At 36.4% G+C, this 25,000-nt stretch overlaps 1 protein-coding gene across 2 annotated transcripts in view; it reads right to left on the bottom strand.

Moving 5' to 3' along the window:
• LOC135217469 (uncharacterized) overlaps positions 1-25,000 on the bottom strand; it is a 202,709-nt gene that overhangs the window by 121,665 nt on the left and 56,044 nt on the right. The window lies entirely within an intron of this gene.

Below are 25,000 nucleotides of genomic sequence, written 5' to 3'. Positions count from 1 at the left end.
ATAAAGTTATGCCAGGTAAAGAGGTGTAGCGGTAGTGTGGTTGCTTAATTTTGGAATTGCTGTTTTTATGAAGAGCGATTCGAAGACAGAAGCTGTTGAGAAGCCCGTGTAATGATTTGTATTCTATAATAAATTTGCATTTCTCTGAATGTTCTCGAATGTTCGAGAATTCTGGTGAAGACAACCGGACACCTGTTCTACAACTCACCCCCCCCCCCCCCCCCCCCCCCCCCCCCCCCCCCCCCCCCCCCCCCCCCCCCCCCAACACCACAACCTGTGACAATCAATGCGGACTTTTAGAAGCCTACGTGAGGCCCCTACATAATTTCCCAAACTACATTTAGGACACGAAAATAAATAGACTGCATTGGAAGTCAAAAGAGGGCTCAGTTTTTCTTTATATTTAAAAAAAGGCCCAATAGTTAATTGGTTTCTTACCATTAGTTGGCCTTTTATGGCCGGACAATGTTCACATATTAAATGTTTAACTTGGATATAAAAGTTTTATTACTGGTAAATGGGACACTAGCAAAGAAAGGCATTCTAGAGCAGTTGGTCTGTTATTTTTCTCTATTGATTTATTATTTAAAAACTTGTTTAGGTATTTGAAGAAAACCTTAGCTGGATAGCAGTTATCAGTGAAGTATTGTTGTAAAACAGTAATATCAATAAGACTGATTACATACAGAAAGTTGAAAACATCCTAAATGACACTACTAAATTTCAGTGTTTGGGTAATCCTGACTTTTCCACTCTCTTCCGTTGTGAGGATAGAATCAACATGTTTTTGAAATCTCTCTTGGATCAGGAAATTATTAACAATAATACGTATGAAAACTTAAGCAGCACTGGTGGTTCTTATGGTGTAATGTATGGCCTTCCTAAGTTACACAAGGAGGTCCTAAGTACAAAGAGATGGTATGGCTATGGGCAGTCCTGTAAGCCCTGTCTTTGCGAATATTCTTATGTATGAACTGGAGGAGCGGTTGCTGGACAATTGCCTTCTAGCTAACCATCCTCTCTTTTACTGCCGTTACGTTGACGATACGTTCATTCTTTTTCGAGACAGAGACAGGGCTGATTCTTTCTTACAATTTGCCAATTAAGCCCACCCTAATATCAAGTTTGCAAATGATTATGAAAATGATAATAAGCTCTCTTTCTTAGATATAGAAGTGTCACGTAATACAGACGGTTTTAACTCCTTAATTTTTAGAAAAGACTTTTACCGGACTAGGGACAGAATTTTACAGCTTTTGTAGTTTTAACTTTGAAGTAAACGCTTTATATACCCTCTTCCATAGGGTCTCTTCTCTCTCCTCTGGCTGGTCTGAATTTCACAATAAGAATAATGTTTTACAACAATACTTCACTGATAACTACTATCCAGCTAAGGTTTTCTTCAAATACCTAAACAAGTTTTTAAATAATAAATTAATAGAGAAAAATAACAGACAAACTGCTCCTAGAATGCCTTTCTTCGCTAGTGTCCCGTTTATCAGTGATACAACGTTTTATACCCGGTCTATTTATTTTCGTGTCCCAAATGTAGTTTGGGAAATTATGTCGGGGCCTCACGTAGGCTTCTTAAAGTCCGCATTGATTGCCACAGGGGGGTGAGTTGTAGAAAAAGTATCCGGTTGTCTTCACCAGAATTCTCGAACATTCGAGAACATTCAAAGAAATGCAAATTTAATATATAATACAAACACTTTAAAATCATTACACAGGCTTCTTCTCCTCAACAGCTTCTGTCTTCGAATCGCATTTCCATAAAAACAGTAGTTCCACAATTAAGCAACCACACTTTATTTACTTGGAACCTTTCCTTCTTCTTCTGGTCACTCGTCTTCTCCCCTTCACTTGAGATGGTAATTTTCTGAGCATTGTAGTAGGTTTTCTGTGAATTTTAAATGTATGTTAGTTATTAGGATGAGTCTGTATATTATGTTTTATGTGTATTAATCCTTTTTACAGCCGTGAATATGGGGCTGGACCCCGAAACGTCGCTCGGTAAAGCCTTTTAAATTATCAGAAGACGTCTCCCTTGTATCCTTGAGAATATATATGTAGTATATATATATATATATATATATATATATATATATATATATATATATATATATATACACGTATATATATATATATATATATATATATATATATATATATATATATATATATATATATATATATATATATACATGTAAACAGCTGTTAGAGGACTAAGGTTGTGTGAAACTATTGTCTTCCAGAAAGACAAGCATCAGATACACACACAAATATATATAGATATATATATATATATATATATATATATATATATATATATATATATATAATATATATATATATATATCTGTGTGTGTGTATGTCTGTGCCTGTGCCTGTGTATGTGTTAATTTCTATGTTCATAAAAACGTATCTGAAATATAACTGTATGATAATCGAAAAAATTATGTAAATTTACTAATATTTATATTTTTATTTTTCAATACTATATCTGCTATCAGTATATAACAACAGAAAAATATATACAATCATTTATTGTTTTGTTCTCATAATCCATTTAAATAGTTATTTTTTCTCCTTACTTTATCGTATCCCACAATGAAATTATTTCTTTAGTTATAAACACATTACTGACATAGCATAATGCCACATTCCTAACTAATATTTATCTCTATATCTCTATATAACATAGTCCTGTGTGTGTTTATCTGACGCGTGTCTTCCTGAAAGACAATAGTCCACACAAATTTAGTCTCTTACAGCTGTATACATGTATTTATATGAAAAGAATACGGAAAATTCATTGCTGCTATTTCTTATACATCTTTAATTTTCAAGTTTATGAAATCGTATCTGAAATATAACTGTATGATAATCGAATAAATTATGTAGATTTACTAATATTTTTTTTATTATTCACTACTATATCTGTTATTAGTATATTACAACTGGAAAATACAAAGATCATTTATTGTTTTGTTTTCATGATCCATTTAAATAGTTATTTTTATTCTTATTTTATCATATCCCACACTGCGGGAGCACTGCTCTTTTACCAATGAAAATATTTATTTAGTTATAGACACATTACTGACATAGCATAATGTCCTATTCCTAATTAGTGTTCCTCTCTATATCTCTATATAACATAGTCTTGAATCATTCATTAAATGAATAATCAGTTCAGCATCTTCATAGCCTTTAGCGCTAATTTAGTATCGACGATCACCACATTTAGTAGCACATAACTGACGACATTTCTGTTTCTTTTCAGAGCTTGATAACCGGGTGCCAGAAAGGTCACCTAGAACCATGGATACATCTGATATTACTGTCTGGAAGATCCTTCTTACTTCGATAAACAAGAATAGTTGGGAGACTCAGCCCTACAGCTATGAGCGTAGATTTGTGGAAGGTAAATGCACAGGAAAGACTGGGACATAGAATTTCCCAAAAGTCATTTGCATCGATCGTCTTTGGAGGTGATCACATGAATATTATTAGGTAAGTTACAACTTTCTTTAATAAAAACACAGAATTCTATAAGCACAATGGTTCTAACAGGAAATGTACACTAGTTAAAAAAATAAAAATTCTATGAAAGAAGTAGCAAAGAAAATAAAATTTATAAGTTGATACCTGTAAACTTGAAAAGAACTAATGTAAGCTTGATTATATGATGTGTAGATGTGGTCCACGTCTTAGTCCTATGAACCCTGATTATAATAATTACATATTTCAGCAACTGAAAAGCTTGTAAAATCAGTACATCAACTAAACACTGCTTAACCTCCGCGACTGAGAATATTCCAGTTTCTGAAAACAGGTGAAATACTCCTGCTCCGGAATGTTCTTTATCAGGGATGCTTCGTGAATAAAGATGCCCCTCGCCTTAGAATACTCTTAGAATTGATGTATTCGAATTCCTAGTTATCACTTTGACCTCGAATACCTTGAATAAGAATGCACCTTGATCTTGAATTCACCTTGCTCTGGAGTACTTCCATCCTAAGTTATTGGTACGTCCGTAGAAATTCATCAGTGGAATTTTGTAAGTTCTGAAGAATAAAAAAGGGACTAATGAACGACCTTAGGAGGAAACGCATCCTTGTTGCCTGAAGTCATCAGACACTTAAGGATTCCAAAGCGAGGATGATGGAATTAGTTTAACTCTTTTTCTCTTTTTACGACTCCCCTATTTTTTATGTGTCTGGAGAGAGAGAGAGAGAGAGAGAGAGAGAGAGAGAGAGAGAGAGAGAATAATTTTCTTTCTTCACCTCGCGGCTCAATCTTAGCGAATCTGTAAATGTTAAATTCATACACATTATGAAAACTGAAGAAGTATACTTAGGCTTATAAACTCGTGAAGCAACAGGAATTTCTCAAAGCTAACGGAGCCGCTCTCGTGAGAAATGTTTACATTTTCGGAATATCATGTAAATACAACTACCGTGAAATAATCGAAATAATTTAGCGATGAATAACTTTTCAGAAATGAAATGATGTCCTTTGCAAGGCTAAGCGAAGTTGAAATTGTAAATTAGGGAGCCATATTAGCAGAGATTGCAGTTGCATTAAGGACGATCGATTGTTATTCACCGGAGGAACTTCCTTGTTTCAATAGAACATGTCCACCTAAATGCTTTTAAGTAAGGTTTATAAACGTCAAGTCCATACTTCACGATTCTCAATATTTTTCATTGCTAAACCTTCATTCTTTGTCTCTCCTTCATAAATTTAGTCTATTCTTTATTTTATACAACACTTCTCTTTTCTGTCGCCTTTAATCATTCCTGTTATTGATACCAGTTAGTCTATCTTTCGTCAGACAAAATTTTAGTGTACACCTTGGTGCATATTTTCGTTTATCACTGCGAGTGGAAACCAGGACTTGGAACATGTATTCATATTATTCAAACCATGCTAAACAAATTAAGATATCAAAATTTTCTAGTGTGTATTTTAGAGCACTTAGAATTTGTACTTTGAATTCTTGGACCATGAGTTTAAAATTGTTGCCAAAATAGGAGATTCATTATGCTATCCATATCTCATTTTTTTTATTGTATAAGAATAAAGCAATAAAGACAATCCAACCAGTGTTAACAGACTCTTAAAAAAATTCTGTCTACCTTTTCACCATGATTTCATATCTGCAATAGCGATTCTAAAAACTTTTGATATTACTTTCGTATTTAAATCGTATATAAATATGACTATACTTTAAGAAATATGTTCATTTCCAACAATATTGTATACAGAATCCCCTGTAAAGATTGTAATAAGATTTATATTGGGCTAATATCAAAAGAACTGAATAAAAGAGATGTTCCCAAACAAATATGCTCTTTCAAGAGGCCTAACAAACCATGGGTTTAACTGGGACCATTTGTCTGTATCTGGAACACCAACGATTATCAGAAAAGAAATTTTCTGGAAACGGTATTCATGGAAGCCACGGCCACCAGGAATATTAACCTCCACCCTGGTTAATCCCTTCATCCTCTTTCCCTGCCCTTTCTGTTTGGAGAACATGCTGTCCGAATCAAGAAACTGTAATTCCACCCACTACTGGCAAATGTACAAAGGTTCCTCCAATAAGCTCTGGAGTTCTTTTAGTGGGAGGAGTCTTTAGGCATGGTTGGAGAAAGACACTCAAACACACAGAAACACACACACACGGGGTGAAAAAAACCTTCAGCAGGTTATATCACAGTAACTAAGATCAGTGTCTCACTTATAGTATAAGTATGTTTATTAAGATTCCATCTAACCTCGGCTAAGGCGTTATCTTACCACCGCGTCTATTATTATATATCAGTCGTATTCCTGACACAATACTTGAAATTTATCAAAATTTTTAAGTTATACTGGTATTGGCGAAAATCACGAACATCATAACAGGATATTTTAACCTTATCACGTAAGCCAGGTTTACAGTATTGGTGGCAGTGCGTTTCTTACAAACACCATAATAGGAAGCTATAAAGAGAAGCGCAGCATCACTTGATTGAATATTACCCAAAATTCAGTGAAGATATTGAAAGTCTCCGACACCTTAGCTTCTCTCTCTCTCTCTCTCTCTCTCTCTCTCTCTCTCTCATATTAGCTAATGTAAGGTGACTTGACGTCATCTAGAAGTACCACTGCGCTAAGTATGCAGTTCTGATATGCCAATAAGACCTCTAATCTTGACAAAACTAATATATATATATATATATATATATATATATATATATATATATATATATATATATATATATGAGGGGGGAGGTTGGTGGGGTCGGGGATTGAATTGTTGTTAAGCAGTCTTAGAAGTTTTGGATTTCTAAAATCTGATCCATACTGACAAGCTTCGTGCTCCTTCTGCTGTACCGATGTCCTCAGCCTGGCATTGCTACAACTGAAATTGGTACGGGTAAGGTGGGCTAGTTGAGAATCCGATGCGTGGACGTGAGGTAGATTTGCTTGTGGATAGAGCGTATGGCTAACGAAAGGTCTAATTAAAAGATTTTTCTGTTCATCTTTAGGATAAATACTATAAAGTATTTATCTTAATGCTATTACAATACTGTAGAATTTCTGAATACAACAACAAGACATTTAAAAGAAGAAAGACGGGTTAAACTCACCCCACTTTTTTGTAAATAATATAATGAAAATCGAAAAGGAAGAGAAGAGAGAGAGGAGAGGAGGGTGAGAGAAGAGAGAGATTCGAGAAAGAAAAAAGAGGAAGAGAAGGAAGGAGGAGAGAGGACACTAGACGTTACTGATGAATCAAAATGGAACACAACTAGGGGCAGACAAAATTCCACAACATGCAATGGAAAGTGAAGGACTCCCAAACTTGGTTCAAACTTTTAACCATTCCTCAATGGAAGTTCGGCGGGGGACATGGGGGTAATCCAAGAGATACATGCAATATTTACATTTATTTTCAATCTTAGTGAGAAGTCCGACCACCTTCCTTCTCGATCACCTTTTGCAATCTGTTAGGCATAGAAGCTACATGGTTTCCGACGATCTGTGGTCGGTTACAGAAGAGCTCTCTGTGTTCGCCAGCGGTCCATAAGTTGATCTGGTCTCCTCTTTCTCTCAGGCTCCCACCAATTTACCAAATTAGCCCAAATATTCTTTATGGGGTTCATTTCTGCACCCTTACTTGGCCAGGTGGGAAGGGTTAATTCCGCTGTTGAAGTGAAGGGAGGAAGAAATCCTGAAGAATTTCAATGTATTTTTCACCAGTGAACCTTGCTTCAGTCCTGGTGATATCACCCATACCATGTAAGGAGATCCACGTTCACGGTGACATGCCCACTCCTGGCTACCTCGTAAATGTTTCTTCGGTGGTATCTAAAGGAAAAAATTCAGAATTTTTAACAATTTACGCTTTGCTTTTCGTAAAGGGGTGAAAATAATGATATATATATATATATAATATAATATATATATATATATATATATATATATATATATATATATATATCGTCTGGGAAATAAAAAAAAAATGCTAAGTAACAACCCTTGCAATAAGTTAAGAATGTTTATTCATCTACAAAAATTAATACTTATAATAGCATTAAGTTTGACTCCTCCAACCATTTATCCACTAAAACAGATTAAAAGCTGATTGGTGGAATTCACGATAAGAGAGGAACGGCACCGCCTTTAGTAAACAGTATTTCAAACAAGCAATTAACAATTTGTCATTATGAAGACATAGAATTTTAATCGTTATCAATGACAGTAATGAAAATCAGTCCCAGTAGTCGTTTGATATAATATATCCACTATGTTCAGTAATAACGATATCACTGCTACAGCATCCCCTTCGTATACTAACAAGTTAAGTCAGCAATCATGGCTACATTGAGGCGCTGTATAAACCCTGATAGGTTAAGTCTGCTAGCGTTCGTTATAGTCTCGAAATGAATATACAACAGCAATATATAGCTCTCCGAGCGCTGATCGTCACTCTACGAGAAATTGGGCTTTCAATACACGCTATTGCTCAGCGACTTGCCGTCTCCCCTACAACAGTGAATAAATGGATAAAGAGACGCTGTGAGTGGGATTTTGACCGACTTGGGTAAGCGACTTTATTATTATTATTATTATTTTTTTTTTTTTCTTTTCTTTTTTTTTTTTTTGCTCTATCACAGTCCTCCAATTCGACTGGGTGGTATTTATAGTGTGGGGTTCCGGGTTGCATCCTGCCTCCTTAGGAGTCCATCACTCTTCTTACTATGTGTGCCGTTTCTAGGATCACACTTTTCTGCATGAGTCCTGGAGCTACTTCAGCCTCTAGTTTTTTCTAGATTCCTTTTCAGGGATCTTGGATCGTGCCTAGTGCTCCTATGATTATGGGTACGATTTCCACTGGCAATCCCATCCCATACCTTCTTATTTCTATTTTCAGATCTTGATACTTATCCAATTTTTCCCTCTCTTTCTCTTCAACTCTGGTGTCCCATGGTATTGCGACCATCAATGAGTGATATTTCTTTCTTGACTTTGTCAATCAACGTCACGTCCCTTGGTCTTGGGTTTTTTTTTTTTGTTTTTTTTTTTTGCACGTATCACCCTAATCCGTTCTCTGATACCATAGTTCCCAGAGGATCTTTGCCTGATCGTTTTCTATCACTCCGTTCAGGGTTGGTGCTCGTACCACTTATTACTGCAAGGTAGCTGATGTTTCTTGCACAGGCTCCAATGGAGGGCTTTTGCCACTGAATCATGCCTCTTTTTGTACTGGTTCTGTGCAAGTGCCGGGCATTCACTTGCTATGTGGTTTATGGTTTCACTTTTCGTATTGCACTTCCTACATATGGAGAGATGTTATTTCCGTCTATCGTACTTTGAACATATCTGGTTCTTAGCCTGATCTTGTGCCGCTGCTTATCATTCCTTCAGTTTCCTTCTTTAGCTCTCCCCTCTGTAGCCATTGCCAATTGTCATCGCTGGCTAGTTCTTTAGTCTGTCTCATGTATTGTCGTGCATTGGTTTGTTGTGCCAGTCCTCTGTTCTTTCTGTCTTTCTCCTGTCTCTGTATTTCTGGTGGGTCTTCGTCTACTTTTATTAGTCCTTCTTCCCATGCACTCTTTAGCCACTCGTCTTCACTGGTTTTCAGATATTGACCCAGTGCTCTGTTTTCGATGTTGACGCAGTCCTCTATACTTAGTAGTCTCTCCCTCCTTCCTTTCGTGTTATGTATAGTCTGTCCGTATTTGCTCTTGGGTGTAGTGCTTTGTGTATTGTCATATGTTTCCTGGTTTTCTGATCTATGGTGCGGAGTTCTGCCTTCGTCCATTTCCACTATTCCTGCGCTGTATCTGATTACTGGCACTGCCCATGTGTTTATGGCTTTTATCATATTTCCGGCGTTTGAGTTTTGACTTGAGTATCGCCTTGAGTCTCTGCATATATTCTTTCCTGATCGTCCTTCATCTCTTGGTGTTTTATATCTCCTCCTTCCATTATTCCCAGGTATTTGTATCCTGTCTCATCTATGTGTTTGATGTTGCTCCCATCTGGTAGCTTTATCCCTTCAGATCTCGTTACTTTGCCTTTTTGTATGTTGACTAAGGCGCATTTTTCTATTCCAAACTCCATCCTGATGTCCCCAGATACAATCCTTACAGTCTGGATTAGGGTATCTATTTCCTTGATGCTCTTACCATACAGCTTGATGTCGTCCATGAACATCAGATGGTTGATTCTGTTACCTCTTTTCTTGAGTTGGTACCCGGCATCCATCTTCTGTAGTACTTTTTGTCATGGGAAGGTTCATGGCTACTACGAAGAGTAGTGGGGACAGTGAGTCGCCCTGGAAGATCCCTCTCTGATGTTAACCTCTGCTAGTCTTATTCCAGAGCTTGTAAGTATTGTATTCCAGTTGCGCATTGTATTTTTGAGGAAGCTGATGGTATTTTCCTCTGCCCCATATATTTTCAGGCATTCTATTAGCCATGTGTGTGGTAATCATGTCGAAGGCTTTCTTATAGTCTATCCATGCCATGCTTAGGTTGGTTTTCCTTCTCCTACTGTTCTTCATTACCATTTTGTCTATCAGGAGCTGGTCTTTGTGCCCCTACACTTCCTTCTGCAGCCTTTCTGTTGGTGGGGATGGATGGTGTTTGTCTCCTCTAGGTAAGTGTATAGCCTTTCACTGATGATACCTGTTAGTAACTTCCACATTATTGGTAGGCAGGTGATGAGGCCTGTAGTTACTGGCTATATTTCCCTTACTCTTGTCTTTTGTACTAAGGATGTTCTTCCTGTGGTCATCCATTTGGGTGCTTGGTGATTTGAGATACAATGCTGGAGTTGTTCTGCTATTCGTGGGTTTGTAGGGCTTGAAGTTTGAGCCAGTATCCATGGACTTCATCGGGACCTGGGGCTTTCCAGTTTGGCAATTTCTTTAGTTTGTGTCTGACTGTGTCTGTCGTGATCTCTGTGAATCTTTGTTTTATTCTCCCTGTTTCTTCTTCCTTGACTTCCTGGAGCCATGATGCATGTTTGTTGTGTGATACCGGATTGCTCCATATGTTTTCCCGGAGTCTCTTACTTGGTTCGGCTTCAGGAATTTCTGGGTGGTTGTCTTCCCTCTTAGTTGGCTGTATAGTCTTTTCTGGTTGGTTCCGAATAGTTTGTTCTGTTGGTATCCCTTATTCCTGTTCATGTACCGTTGGATCTTATTGTGCTTTGGCCTTAAGCCTCTGTTTTACATCTTCTATTGTGTTGTTTAGTCCCCTCTCCTGTACTTTGTATTTTCTCGTTGAGTTCCTCCCTTGTTTTCTTGCTTCTTAGCCTTTTTTCTGCCTTTATTATTATCATTATTATTATTATTATTATTATTATTATTATTATTATTATTATTATTATTATTATTATTATTATTATTATTATTATTATTTATATTATTATTATATATTATTATTATTTTATTATTATTATTATTTTATTATTATTATTTTGTGACCTATAAACCTGTGAAATAATGAAACACAAATTTCAGTTGTCCTGGTCCTGTTGAACTCGTTATTAGTGATTCTTTCTTTTTACTTCCCAGAATACCATGCAGCGTTCCCAAAGTAGATAAGCTACTATCTAGGTATCTGCATGTTATTTATGTATTTCAGTTCGCTGACCTCCTCCACCACGAAGGACCACGACATTCGACGAGCGGCAGAAGAAGATCCTTTTACCATTGCTATTGCTCTTCGTGAACATCTGGCAATGAATGTTTCGGCTATGACATTGCGAAGAAGTCCGCTTGAGGCAGGAATTCATCATAGAATTCCTGCCAATAAGGAATTTATCACCGAACAGCATCGTGCTGATAGGCTTCCATTTGCTCGACAGTTTATGGGGGAGGATATGGAATTCTGGTCTCGGGTCGTATTCACTGACGAAAAGTCTTTACTAGTACTAGTCACAGCAGAATGCATAACTGGAGACCGAATATTACAAGGTGAGTTTCTGTAATCATTAATAACAGTCAAACTATAATAATTATAATCAAGGGTAATATTATAATCAAAAGATAATAATTTTGTCAATAACCATGTATTTTCTGTAAATTAAATAATATTACCACGAGAAGTGTGAAAATTAAAATTCTTCACAGGCATTAAGAAAATACATTATTAATGTTAAGAATAATCACATAGACGAACTAATAATATCGATTACAACCTGTACTGAATTAAAGAATACCATATCAGGAGTGGGCATGTTACCGTGAACGTTTGGGGCTGGATCTCCTTACATTGTACTGAACGGCGTGTAGGGAATAACCTCTGCAGTATATTCAAGAGGGAATACAAACCCAACCATGAATACATGAAACCTCTGAATGTAAATAATTTTATCATTGGCAAACGAATTAACTTTACCATATGGGAATGGTTAAAAGTTTGAACCAAATTTGGGAATCCTTCACTGCTCATTGCATGTTGCGGAATTTTTCCTGTCTCTAGTTGTGTTTCATTTTGATTCATCAGTAACGTCTAGTCTCTCTCTCTCTCTCTCTCTCTCTCTCTCTCTCTCTCTCTCTCTCTCTCTCTCTCTCCTTTTAATTTTATATTTTTACAAGAAAGAGTAAGTTTAGCCCGTCTTTCTTCTTCTAAATGTCTTGTTGTTATATTTAAAAATTACAGTAATATAATAGCAATAAAATAAATACTATAAGAAAAGTAGCATTAAAGACAAACAAGAAAACATTTTAAGTAGAGCTTTTCGTCAGCCATACACTCAATCCACCAGCAAATATACCTCTCGTCCACTCATCGGATCTCAACTAGTCCACCTTACCCGCATCAATTTCAGTTGTATCAAAGCCAGGCTAAGGACATCAGTACAGCATAAGCAAGAAGCTTGTCAGTTTGAATTAGATTTTAGAGTTCCGAAACCTGTAAGATTGCTTAACAACAATATTCCGGCCCGCCCCACCAACCCCCGCCCCAAAATCATTATACTATATATATAGGTATATATATAGATATATATATATATATATATAGATATATATATAGTATATATATATATATATATATATATATACACACACACACACATATATATAAATATATATATATATATATATATATATTATATATATATATATGTGTATATATACATATATATATATATATATATATATATATATATATATATATATAATATATATATATATTATATACCTGGTTACTACACTTACCTATATTTAAATGAGTACCTCACAACAGCCAAACACCAAAACCTTCATCACAGGTAAAATACGACTGAATATTCTAACGGTAACAGTGATCCCTTAAACAACTTACCAGTATTGCAGAAAATCAGACTAACTTCATTAAAACAGGTGTGAGGTAATCTTACATGTAATTAAATTAATTAAAGGGCATCACTCCATCAACTTTAAAAGTCTAAGTATTTCCCTGATTTCAAAAGTCTAAGTAGTTCCCTGGTTGTAACTCACTTCAACTAAATTGAAGGAAAAGAGCTCAATCGCAACTATGTTTCTACCTAAACACAGTTAAATATACTGGTGAAAAAAGGAAATTTTTATAAACATTTTAAATACAAAAATTTATTATTAAACTCAAATTTTATAAGTGAAATTCACAATATCAGGGAAATTTACTCCTACTTCAAAACAACACAAAGTTTAATTAAATCTTGAAATAATTAAGAAAAATTAAATCAAAACTAATTTATCACAAAATTCAAGAAAATCAATTAATTTAATCAAAATTTCAAAGTGTTAGTTAAAAAGTAAAATTTGGAAATTAATTCACAAGTGCTTAACAACACTAAAACTTGAAAAGAATGCTAAGTAAGTGCAAATTAATTCACAAGTGTTAAATTCAATTAAATTGATTAATTAATGAAAACAATTAAGTTAGTCAAATTGTGAATGCAAATGAAAACACAAAAAATTTGGAAAATGCCAAAATTGCAATAGGCATTAACCACATAAAAATACTTCAATGAAAAAATGGATAAATGTACAAAAAATCACTTCAACATGAAAAATGGACAAACACACAAAAAATCCTTTCAAATGAAACACACACAAGACATGAAAATTTGCAATGTAGCAAACAAAAAATCCCTTCAAATGAAACACACACAAGACATAAAAATTTGCAATGTGTAAAAATTGTAATTGTTTCACCAAATCTCTGTAACTATTATTTGCAACTAATAAACCTTGTAATAACACATTAACTTGGTACCAATTTTCTGCTGCAGCTACTTCCAAAATTTCACCACACAATTCACAATATTTCAAAAAGGAAAAGGTGCTGTTACACACTTGTACAATGTTTGTTCAGATTCCACAATAAGCACTAACAAATACTAAATAACTCTAAGAAATACGAAATCTAAAATTTATGAGAGAGAGAGAGAGAGAGAGAGAGAGAGAGAGAGAGAGATGATCTCTGAATGCCAGGAGTTCAAAGTCCATAATGCGCGCTCTCTCTCTCCCTTGTATGGGCGAACTTCAAAAAACTGACTGGCTCAAGTCGTTTTGAACAGGTAGTTCAGCTAATACCATAAAAATTCTCTTTCAAAACAATAAGTAAAAAGAAATTGAGATTACAATCATAACTAACATTTATTTTTACATGATTTAAGACGATAAAAGTCTTTTAATATGAAAGGAATAATCATTTACAATGAAAGCAAAACTAAATGACGTCACTTCCCAAAGATGACGTATACTTACACAGAAGGTTCCAGAACGATCTTACGAAAAGATGATGCAATACTATAGGAATATGGTGAAATTTCCATTTCAAGACTTAACCCAATAACTCTTTTGAGTGCAGGGTGGCTACAATTGCTTATTTTCAGTTTCTGTATCTAATTCCATATATTTGAACTCACATAAGTGTAATAACATAGATACGGCCGTTCCCTTTAACCACTGTCACGTATTTATATGTCTGCTCTTTCCAGCCAAATAATAATAATAATAATAATAATGATAATAATAATAATAATAATAATAAAATAATAATAATTAATAAATAATAATAATAATAATAATAATAACTGGAAAGCCCCAGGTCCGATGAAGTCCATGGATACTTGCTCAAAAACTTCAAGGCCCTACACCCACGAATAGCAGAACAACTCCAGCATTGTATCTCAAATCACCATGCACCCAAATGGATGACCACAGGAAGAAAGTCCTTAGTACAAAAAGACAAGAGTAAGGGAAATATAGCCAGTAACTACAGGCCTATCACCTGCCTACCAATAATATGGAAGTTTTCAATAGGTATCATCAGTGAAAGGCTATACAATTACCTAGAGGAGACAAACACCATCCCCCACCAACAGAAAGGCTGCAGAAGGAAGTGTAGGGGGCCATAAAGACCAGCTCCTGATAGACAAAATGGTAATGAACAGTAGGAGAAGGAAAACCAACCTAAGCATGGCATGGATAGACTATAAGAAAGCCTTCGACATGATACCACACGCGTGGCTAATAGAATGCCTGAAAATATATGGGGCAGAGGAAAACACCATCAGCTTCCTCAAAAATACAATGCGCAACTGGAATACAATACTTATAAGCTCTGGAATAAGACTAGCAGAGGTTAATATCAGGAGAGGGATCTTCCAGGGCGACTCACTGTCCCCACTACTCTTCGTAGTAGCCATGATTCCCATGACAAAAGTACTACAGAAGATGGATGCCAGGTACCAACTCAAGAAAAGAAAGGCAACCGAATCAACCATCTGATGTTCATGGACGACATCAAGCTGTATGGTAAGAGCATCAAAGGAAATGAAATAGTAATTCCCAATCCAAGACTGTAAGGATTGTATCTTTGGTGGACATCCAGGATGGAGTTTTGAAATCGTAAAAAATGCGCCTTAGTCAACATACAAAAAGGCAAGTAACGAGAACTGAAGGAATAAAGCTACCAGATGGGAGCAACATCAAACACATAGATGAGACAGGATACAAAACAATACCTGGGAATAATGGAAGGAGGGGATATAAAATACCAAGAGATGAAGGACACGATCAGGAAAGAATATATGCAGAGACTCAAGGCGATACTCAAGTCAAAACGCAACGCCGGAAATATGATAAAAAGCATAAACACATGGGCAGTGCCAGTAATCAGATACAGCGCAGGAATAGTGGAATGGACGAAGGCAGAACTCCGCAGCATAGATCAGAAAACCAGGAAACATATGACAATACACAAAGCACTACACCCAAGAGCAAATACGGACAGACTATACATAACACGAAAGGAAGGAGGGAGAGGACTACTAAGTATAGAGGACTGCGTAAACATCGAGAACAGAGCACTGGGGCAATATCTGAAAACCAGTGAAGACGAGTGGCTAAAGAGTGCATGGGAAGAAGGACTAATAAAAGTAGACGAAGACCCAGAAATATACAGAGACAGGAGAATGACAGACAGAACAGAGGACTGGCACAACAAGCCAATGCATGTACAATACATGAGACAGACTATAGAACTAGCCAGCGATGACACATAGCAATGGCTACAGAGGGGAGAGCTAAAGAAGGAAACTGAAGGAATGATAACAGCGGCACAAGGTCAGGCCCTAAGAACCAGATATGTTCAAAGAACGATAGACGGAAATAACATCTCTCCCATATGTAGGAAGTGCAATACGAAAAATGAAACCATAAGCCACATAGCAAGTGAATGCCCGGCACTTGCACAGAACCAGTACAAAAAGAGGCATGATTCAGTGGCAAAAGCCCTCCACTGGAGCCTGTGCAAGAAACATCAGCTACCTTGCAGTAATAAGTGGTACGAGCACCAACTGAAGGAGTGATAGAAAACAATCAGGCAAAGATCCTCTGGGACTATGGTATCAGAACGGATAGGGTGATACGTGCAAATAGACCAGACATGTCGTTGATTCACTCATTGATGTCGCAATACCATGGGACACCAGAGTTGAAGAGAAAGAGAGAGAAAAAATGGATAAGTATCAAGAACTGAAAATAGAAATAAGAAGGATATGAGATATGCCAGTGGAAATCGTAACCATAATCATAGGAGCACTAGGCACAATCCCAAGATCCCTGAAAAGGAATCTAGAAAAACTAGAGGCTGAAGTAGCTCCAGGACTCATGCAGAAGAGTGTGATCCTAGAAACGGCGCACATTAGTAAGTAAAATAAAAGGATGGGACTTCCTAAGGAGGCAGGGTAATGCCAACCCGGAACCCCACACTATAAATACCACCCAGTCGAATTGGAGGACTGTGATAGAGCAAAAAAAAAAAAAAAAAAAATAATAATAATTTATCCCTTGGTTATGGGATTATCAGCGTGGCGCCATCGGAAAATAACATTCTCTTAGAAGAGACATATGCATTGTTTCGTGAAAGGAGGTTTATTTAAAACCCTTTCTTCTTTTGAAGCTTTAGAATTTATAAATAATAGGATGCAACAATTGGCCATTCGAATTATTGTTCTTACTAATCATCAAAATTTTCTTTGACAAGCTACAATAATGGTATGTAATAAAGTTGATTCCAAAAGATCTCGCATTTTCTAGTCCGTATAATCCAGTCTTTAGGCTTGGTCTAAAACTAAAGCTAGGTTTGTTATGTATTCTACATCATCCACGATGCATGTCCGTTTTGTACATAGAAAAAAAAGCTATATGGAATTTCTAAGTGAGCTTATATGTAATATATATATATATATATATATATATATATATATATATAATATATGTTTAAGATATATATATTATATATATATATACATATACAAGACAGAGAGAGAGAGAGAGAGAAGCATGTCCAAGGTAATGATCAGTTGTTGTTTTCATTTCTCCTTTCCTTCCACCTGCATCGAGTTTGGTGGGTGGAACCATTCGAACATTAGTTAGAGAATGGTGCCTTGGATTATCCCTAGCCCTTTTGACAGATTCCAATTCCTTGTTTCATGGGTAATGGCGAATATAGTGATCTCCCTTTGTTCAGGCAAACGACTTTTACTTTCCCCGTGACTTTTGACCGTCAACAAAGGAATTCCGAACTGACCATCATCAATGAAAGAAGAAACTGGAATCTTTCAAAAGGGCTCGTTATAATTTCAGACCTTAGTACCCAGTGCATCAAAATTCGTCACGGTGGTAGGTAACTGGAGCTGTAAACAACAACAACCGATCATTTCATTCAATATCAGCTACGTTGCTACCGTACAAATTTCTGTATTCGCCAGTTATCCGTATCATAGTCAAACCAAAATCACCAGGGACATGTAGTACGCTTAATTCATAAAACCCTGCCCAAAGTTCGGATGTCGTGGAGATGTGGCAGAAACACGCCGCCATACCTTTGCATGCTAGGTTCTGCGTATCTAACCGTGAAGACGTAAAATTAACTGAAATCTGAAGAATTGAAATCCTTTAGTATACTGCTTTGATAAAAAGGTAGGGTGCAGATAATCTAGTTTCTAATCACCTAAATAAATCATACTAACTCCCAATGTCTTACCCAGACTCACCGATGAATATAAATGAAACAGTACGATAAAAAAAAAAAAAAAAAAACTGTTATTGGTTCCTCAAGTGATGGCAGATTAAAGCTGGTATCACACTAGTCATTTCTTGCTGGTGGTTTTGGCCAGCATCCAGCCGATGCTCGCGAGCAAAAGTGTTGTATCGTCACACTAGGAACTCGTGGTTTCGAGGAGCCGTAGGAAAAAGTAAACAAAACTGATCAGCTGATATCATCATGGTGCCAAGAAATTGTCGGACTGTTGCAAAATGGCGCTCTGCAGTGGTTTATTTCTCGGAAACTTACGTGAATGGAAGAGTAACAAAAACAAAAAAAGTTTGTGGGTTCAAGAGTGGCTCAGGAGAGTACGTCTTATCAGCAGCAGCCATCTTGTTTGTTTACACTATGCTGTGGCTCGCGGAGGCTCGTGCTGGCTGCTTCCCGTCCTGCTGGGAAGCTAGAATCTCGAGCTAAAAGCTCCCGGTTTTCCATTCTCGGCAGCAACGGCTCGCTGCTCGAGAAAAAAATGCCTAGTGTGAGGCCAGCTTAACTCGGCCTTGTCCCGGAACGGTCTCTTTCTTCTGGACAGCCCAGGGGAGGGATAAATAGGATTTTATGACCGGATCAAAGAATCCCGAATTGTGGAATGTAGATTATCTGTAGTCAGATTGTAAGTTGGGAAGAAATTTGGAAACGTAGCTAATGACACCCATATTGTGTACAGTGTTTCTGTGTGCACTATAAGTCAAATTATATACATGACACTCATACACACTCATAATATATATATATATATATATATATATATATATATATATATATATATATATATATATATATATATATATATATATTGTTTTTCTTGTAGTGTTGTTAGAGTTCTCTAACGTTATATTTTATCAATGTCAAAATTGTTTGTTTCGAATCTTTGAATATGGCATCAGTGTGTTCAAAGGAGCGTAAAGTAGAATACAAAGAAAACAGTTCTCTCTCTCTCTCTCTCTCTCTCTCTCTCTTTACACGACTTAGACTACGTTACACATATTCAAACTTTATTGTCTTTACCTTGTTTACCCTCTGTTTTCGTTTTCACCATTATCACTGTCGGATGAATTTTCAGCGATGTTTGTTGTGTAAAAATTTTGTACATAACTTTCATTTAGAATATGGTACTTGTGCATTGTTTCATAAATGAAAGTTTGGGCGTTCTACATCTAACCTGTTGTTCTGTAACGTACCAGTACATTTTTTTTAGATTTCAGTAGGAAAAATGTCAATAAATTACAATTACGTACTTATTGTTTTTCATTAGCGCTAGAGCTGGAAAAGAAAAACAGAAAAAAACAACTCATGACTGATGGTAAGTTGGCTTAGAAAGGATTATAGCCCCTCTACCCTCTGCGTCGAAAGACCAAAATTCCGTGTAAATGAACGACCAGCCAGCATCGTGTTGTCTTGCTACATAGCGACTCCGCCAAGTGATTGGTGAATTCCCGCATTAGAAAATCTGGAATATTATGATAAAAGGGGCTCGGGAGGAAGTGTTTTTGTTTGGATAAGGTCGACAACACTTCCTCGGACCTAGAGAGAATATATTATAGAGGATTTACCTCGAAAGAAAGGCTGGAAAAATCAATCGTATATATAACGTCACGTTCAAAACATCTGCTCCCGGTATATATACGTACTAAACGTATACATACAAATTCTCTTTTGACAAAATCGAGAGATATAAGAGTTAATTTACTAGTAATATTAGATAGTTTTCAATACAAAAACATCTCTAACTACTTATATGAAATGAAAGGCATCGGCGTATGTGAAACGTTTTATACTTACAAAAGATGGTGCAATCCTCCTACGTGATTACTCGGCAGAGACAAGTGTGAAACAAGATACGAACATAGCATGTTTACAAAAAAAACAATTGGAACCATGTGGCCCCACTTGATGACAGATATCTTCCTACAATGCTAATTCTTTTTCTTCTCACATTCTATGTTATCTTAACTTTTAAATTATGTTATGCAAAATCTGAACATACATTTTTAGAACATATTTTCAGAGCATACTATAACTCTAAGCTAAATAAGGAATCTGAAAATATTGCAAACACTTTTCAAACACTTCATGGTTATAGAGAGGAAATATGCATTACGAAAGTAACAGTATATAATATACGTCCCCCAGAAAATTGGTTATCACGGTGTTGAAACCCACGATTCGCAACAGGATAAATAATCTTCAACTACATTGTTCTTTCCAGAAATGGTTTCTAACTTTACACAAGAGGTTGACTCTTAGTCTTGGTTCTTGTAGTTTCTTGAAAACTTTCCTGAGAATTTTCAGATGTTCTTCCCATATTGTAGAGTAAATCACTATTTCATCCAGGGATACACCTACTCCTTCTATAGATCCTAGTAGTTTATCCATCACTCGTTGGAATGTTGCAGGTGCATTCATCAGACCAAACAGCAGAACAGTATACTGATACAGTCCAAAAGGAGTAATAAAAGCTGACAGCAACTTAGCATCTCATTTAAGGGAATTTGATATTATCCTTTCAACAAGTCTATCTTGGAAACAAACTTGGATTGCCCAATATTATCAAGTAACTGATCTATAAGAGGCAAGAGATAATTGTCAACAACACTGATGGAATTCAGTTTTCTATAATCAGTACACATCCTAAATGAACCATATGGTTTCTTCACTAACACACATGGAGAACTGAAGTGACTTGAACTAGTTTCTGCTAATTCATGTTGCAACAAATACTCACCTTCTTTCCTCAAAAACATCTCGATGATAAGGTGATAAGCGATAGGCTCTTTGCTTGAATGGTTTTCCATCTTCTTGAATCTTGATCTCATGCTTGGTCAGATCAGTACGCTTAGGTACATCTGGAAATTTTCTGGGAAGTTTCTAATTACTTCACTTAAGTCTTCACCTCGTTCAACACTTATAGATGTTTCAACTTATCCTCCAAATTTTCCAAAATTGAAGAATTATTCATCTTGCTTTCAGCTCCCAATATGCAGCCATCACCATCTTCTGTAGATGAAGTTGTTTGTGGTATTGACACAGTTTCAGTTTCTGAGAAATAAGGTTTCAAGAGGTTCATATGTATCTTTCTTTATCGTTGTCTTCTTTCTGGTGTTTCAATCACGTAAGTTCTATCACTCAACTTTTCAATTATCTTGTAAGGACCTTGAAATTTATTAGTGAGGGGAAATCTCTTGACAGGTAAGGACACTAACACTTGGTCTTAACATATATCTCCTTTTCATTTTCTCCTGACTCACTTTCAAATTTTCTTGAGAGAATTTTCTAATCTCTTTTAAACCTTTTCCTCAAGTTCTTTACATATTCTCCTTGGATTTCCTCTTTATTTTCTTCCTAATTTTCTGTGAGAATCTTCAACGGTCCTCTCACTTCTCTACCAAAAATCATCTCAATAGGTGAACAACCCATACTATCCTGATAAGCATTTCTCACTTCAAACAACATTAATGGTAAACAAACATACCATTCTCTTCCTGACTCAGAACAATACTTTGTCAGCATACTTTTCAATGTCTGGTGGAACCTTTCTAAGGCACCTTGAGTTTCTGGATGATAAGCAGTGGATAGCTGTTGTTTCACTCCTAACAAATTCATCACATCCTGAATAACTTGGAAGTAAAGTTTGTTCCTCTATCACTTTGTACTATTTCTGGTATACCAAATTTTGAGAAAAACTCCACAAGTTTTTCAGCAACAATCTTGGCAGATATGTATCTAACAGGGATCGCCTCTGGATATCTTGTCACAGGACACATTAATGTTAACAAATACTCATTTCCCTTCTTTGTCTTCGGCAGTGGTCCAACCATATCAACAATCACTTTATTAAAGGGTTCTCCTCTAACTTCTATAGGTTGTTGGGGGGCTTTCTGGGGGGGGCTGGTTTCATTGGTTCGGATATTGTTTTCAGCTATCTAGCAGGCATGACACTCACGACAGAACCTGCTAACATCTTTGTGAATTCCAGGCCAGAAAAAAATATTTTATGATCTTCTCCACAGTCTTCCTGATTCCCATATGTCCAGACTCATGAGCTACTGCTACCACTTGCTTCCTCAATGGATATGGAATCAAAATTTCATTATATTCGCCCCATACAGCATCTCCTGGAATATCTGTAGGTCTATACTTCCTCATCAGCAAACCTTCCTTCAGATAAGAACAGGTAGGGGTTTGTTGCATCACTTCATGATCAACAACCCTGAAGAACAAATCAGCTAATGATGCATCCTTCTTCTGCAAGTCCATTAGCTTCTCTCTTGTCACTTGACCAACTTCAAGGATTGAATTCTCTATATCTGCTAACTCAGCTACTGTAGTTTCACTACTGTCTTCAGAGACACTTTGACTACTCGGAGTCTCCTCAGTAACAACAGGTTCTTCTTCTTTGTCGTCGTCTTCTTCTTAATCTTCTTGGGAAATCTCTTCTTGGTCAGAACTAGGGGAAACATCACTTCCCTGGAACAATTCTGCTAATCACAAAGATCCTTCACTTGATCCTTCTTGGGTGAGTAAATCCTCAGTTTCCTCACTTGCAGTCGTAGTCCTCTTCATACTTCTGGTAGTTACACAACTAGGAAACAGGTGGGGGTTATTCTTCTCCAACTCAACCATAGGACTAATCCTCAACGGTTTGTCTGTCACTACAGGACAAGGAATATATGGCCCACCACCTACTTCATTCCCCAACAGAACATGTACACTTTTCACAGCCAGTGAGTCCTTTACAGCGAAATCAACATTCCCTGTCACCAATTCACATGACAGGTGTAAGCTGCATATAGGAGTTACTTCCTCTCCTCCTATACCCTTCAAAATAACTGAATCTCCTGTGAGACTCTTCTCCAACTGAGATTGAGCTCCACCTACTACTACACTATGGTTACTCCCTGTATCACGTAATACCTTGACTGGTACCTGCACACTTCCTCCTTGAGTTGACAGCATACCCTCATAGATATATGGCTTAAAAGCCTTCACACTGCTAAGCCACTCACTGCTTGAGATTACATTCCCACTGGTTGCTAAACATTCAGCTTGTTTAGTTTTAGTCTTCTCTGGAGTTCGATTCTTTCCCACACTGCTCTTCGTAGTTTGTTTCACCTGGTCACCTTTCACTACTTGACCAACTGGCTTTGACAGCTGTTGATTCCAGTGACACTCTTGACTGAAGTGACCTGCTCTTCCACACTTGAAGCAGACAACATTAGGTTTCTGTAACTGTCTTGAAAAATTGGATGAGGATTTCACATTAGTTTGCTGAGGTGTATTACCTTGTGTATTCTTGGTAGTATCACTTGTAGGTTTCCCATTAAATTTGTTCCTGATATTTGGATGAGACTTAAAACTTGGGTGTTGTTGATTTTGGTACTAGACATTGTAATTGCGTTTACTATTAATTATATTGTAATCTTCACTCAGTGTAGCAGCTTTGTCAAGTATCTCAACCTCTCTCTCTCTCTCAAATAGGCTCTTATATGTTCAGGAATTCCCCTAAAATATTGTTCAAGAACAAGTAATTCTTCTAATTCTTCAAAGGTTTTAACTTTAGCAGCTTCTAACCAACGTTTAAAACACCTTACTTGGTAGGCATAATCTAAGAAGGTTACCTTCTCATCTTTTCTTAAATTTCTGAATCTTTCATTGTAGTACTCTGGTAAACTTGTAGCACATTGTGTTTAAGTACCTTGTAGTCTTTATACTGATCAGCTGTTAAGGCTAGATAAGAACTTCTTTCATTACCAAAGACACTTTGTAGCAAAACTGACACTTTATCTCCTGGCCATCCCATACCTGAAGCCACTTTCTCAAAGTGATAAAAAAAACTCATCTGGAGCATCTTCAGTAAACGTAGGGATTAACTTCTGTACTCTTACTACATCAAATACAGGGTCTTGATTACCTTGGTTAGTGTTATCAATTCCATCACCCTTTTATGTCTTGCAATTTCTCTTTCCTCTTCTGCTGCTTTTTCTTCTTCTTTTTCTCTTCTTTCTCTTTTCTCTCTGTCTTCCCTTTCTCTTTCAGCCTGCATTTTCAGCTTAATCAAATTCTCTTCTACTTCAGTGCCTCTAAGCTCTAACTCTGCATCACTTTTCTCTTTCTTTTCTTCTTACTTATTTATAAGATCAGGATGTGCTACATTCAACAACTCTTGAGCCAATTCTAACTCATCTTCATCTGTTATTCTACCAGAGTCTATCAATGATTCCATAGCAATACATCTTATTTGTGCCTTTACCATACTAGTAGACACATGACCACCACATGCCACTGCTAAAGCGCTCCACTGTGCCCTAGTCAGAGTGGTTTCAGATAACACTTGAATGCTAAAAATTCCTGAACCTTGAACTGAGCCATTTTCTCTAAGTTATCCACTAACAATTCAACACAATAAATGCCAAACAAATACTGTATGGTCACTCTCCTAACAAAATATATTCCTAATACCACCAGTATTGACTAGAGTGATAATGTAATCTGTTTTCCCAGATCTCTGGGAACCATTAATACTTGCTGCAAAGTGCCAAGTATCTGGTTACTACACTTACCAATATTTAAAAGAGTACCTCATAACAGCCAGGCACCTGAACCTTCATCACAGGTAAAATACGACTGAATACTCTTAAACAACTTACCAGTATTGCAGAAAATCAGGATAAATTAATTAAAACAGGTGTGAGGTAATCGTATATGTAATTAAATAAAGAGCATCACTCCATCAACAACTTTAAAAGTCTAAGTATTTCCCTGATTTCAAAAGTCTAAGTACTTCCCTGGTTGTAACTCACTTCAACTAAATTGAAGGAAAACAGCCCCATTACCACTCTATGTTTCTACCTAACCACAGTTAAATATACTGATGAAAAAGAAAATACTTATAAAATTTTAAACAC

This window comes from Macrobrachium nipponense, chromosome 7 (genome assembly GCF_015104395.2).
Source record: "Macrobrachium nipponense isolate FS-2020 chromosome 7, ASM1510439v2, whole genome shotgun sequence".
In the NCBI taxonomy this organism is placed as follows: domain Eukaryota; kingdom Metazoa; phylum Arthropoda; class Malacostraca; order Decapoda; family Palaemonidae; genus Macrobrachium; species Macrobrachium nipponense.
Note: the sequence above shows the minus strand (reverse complement) of the source record. Positions and strands in the feature narration are given on the sequence as shown.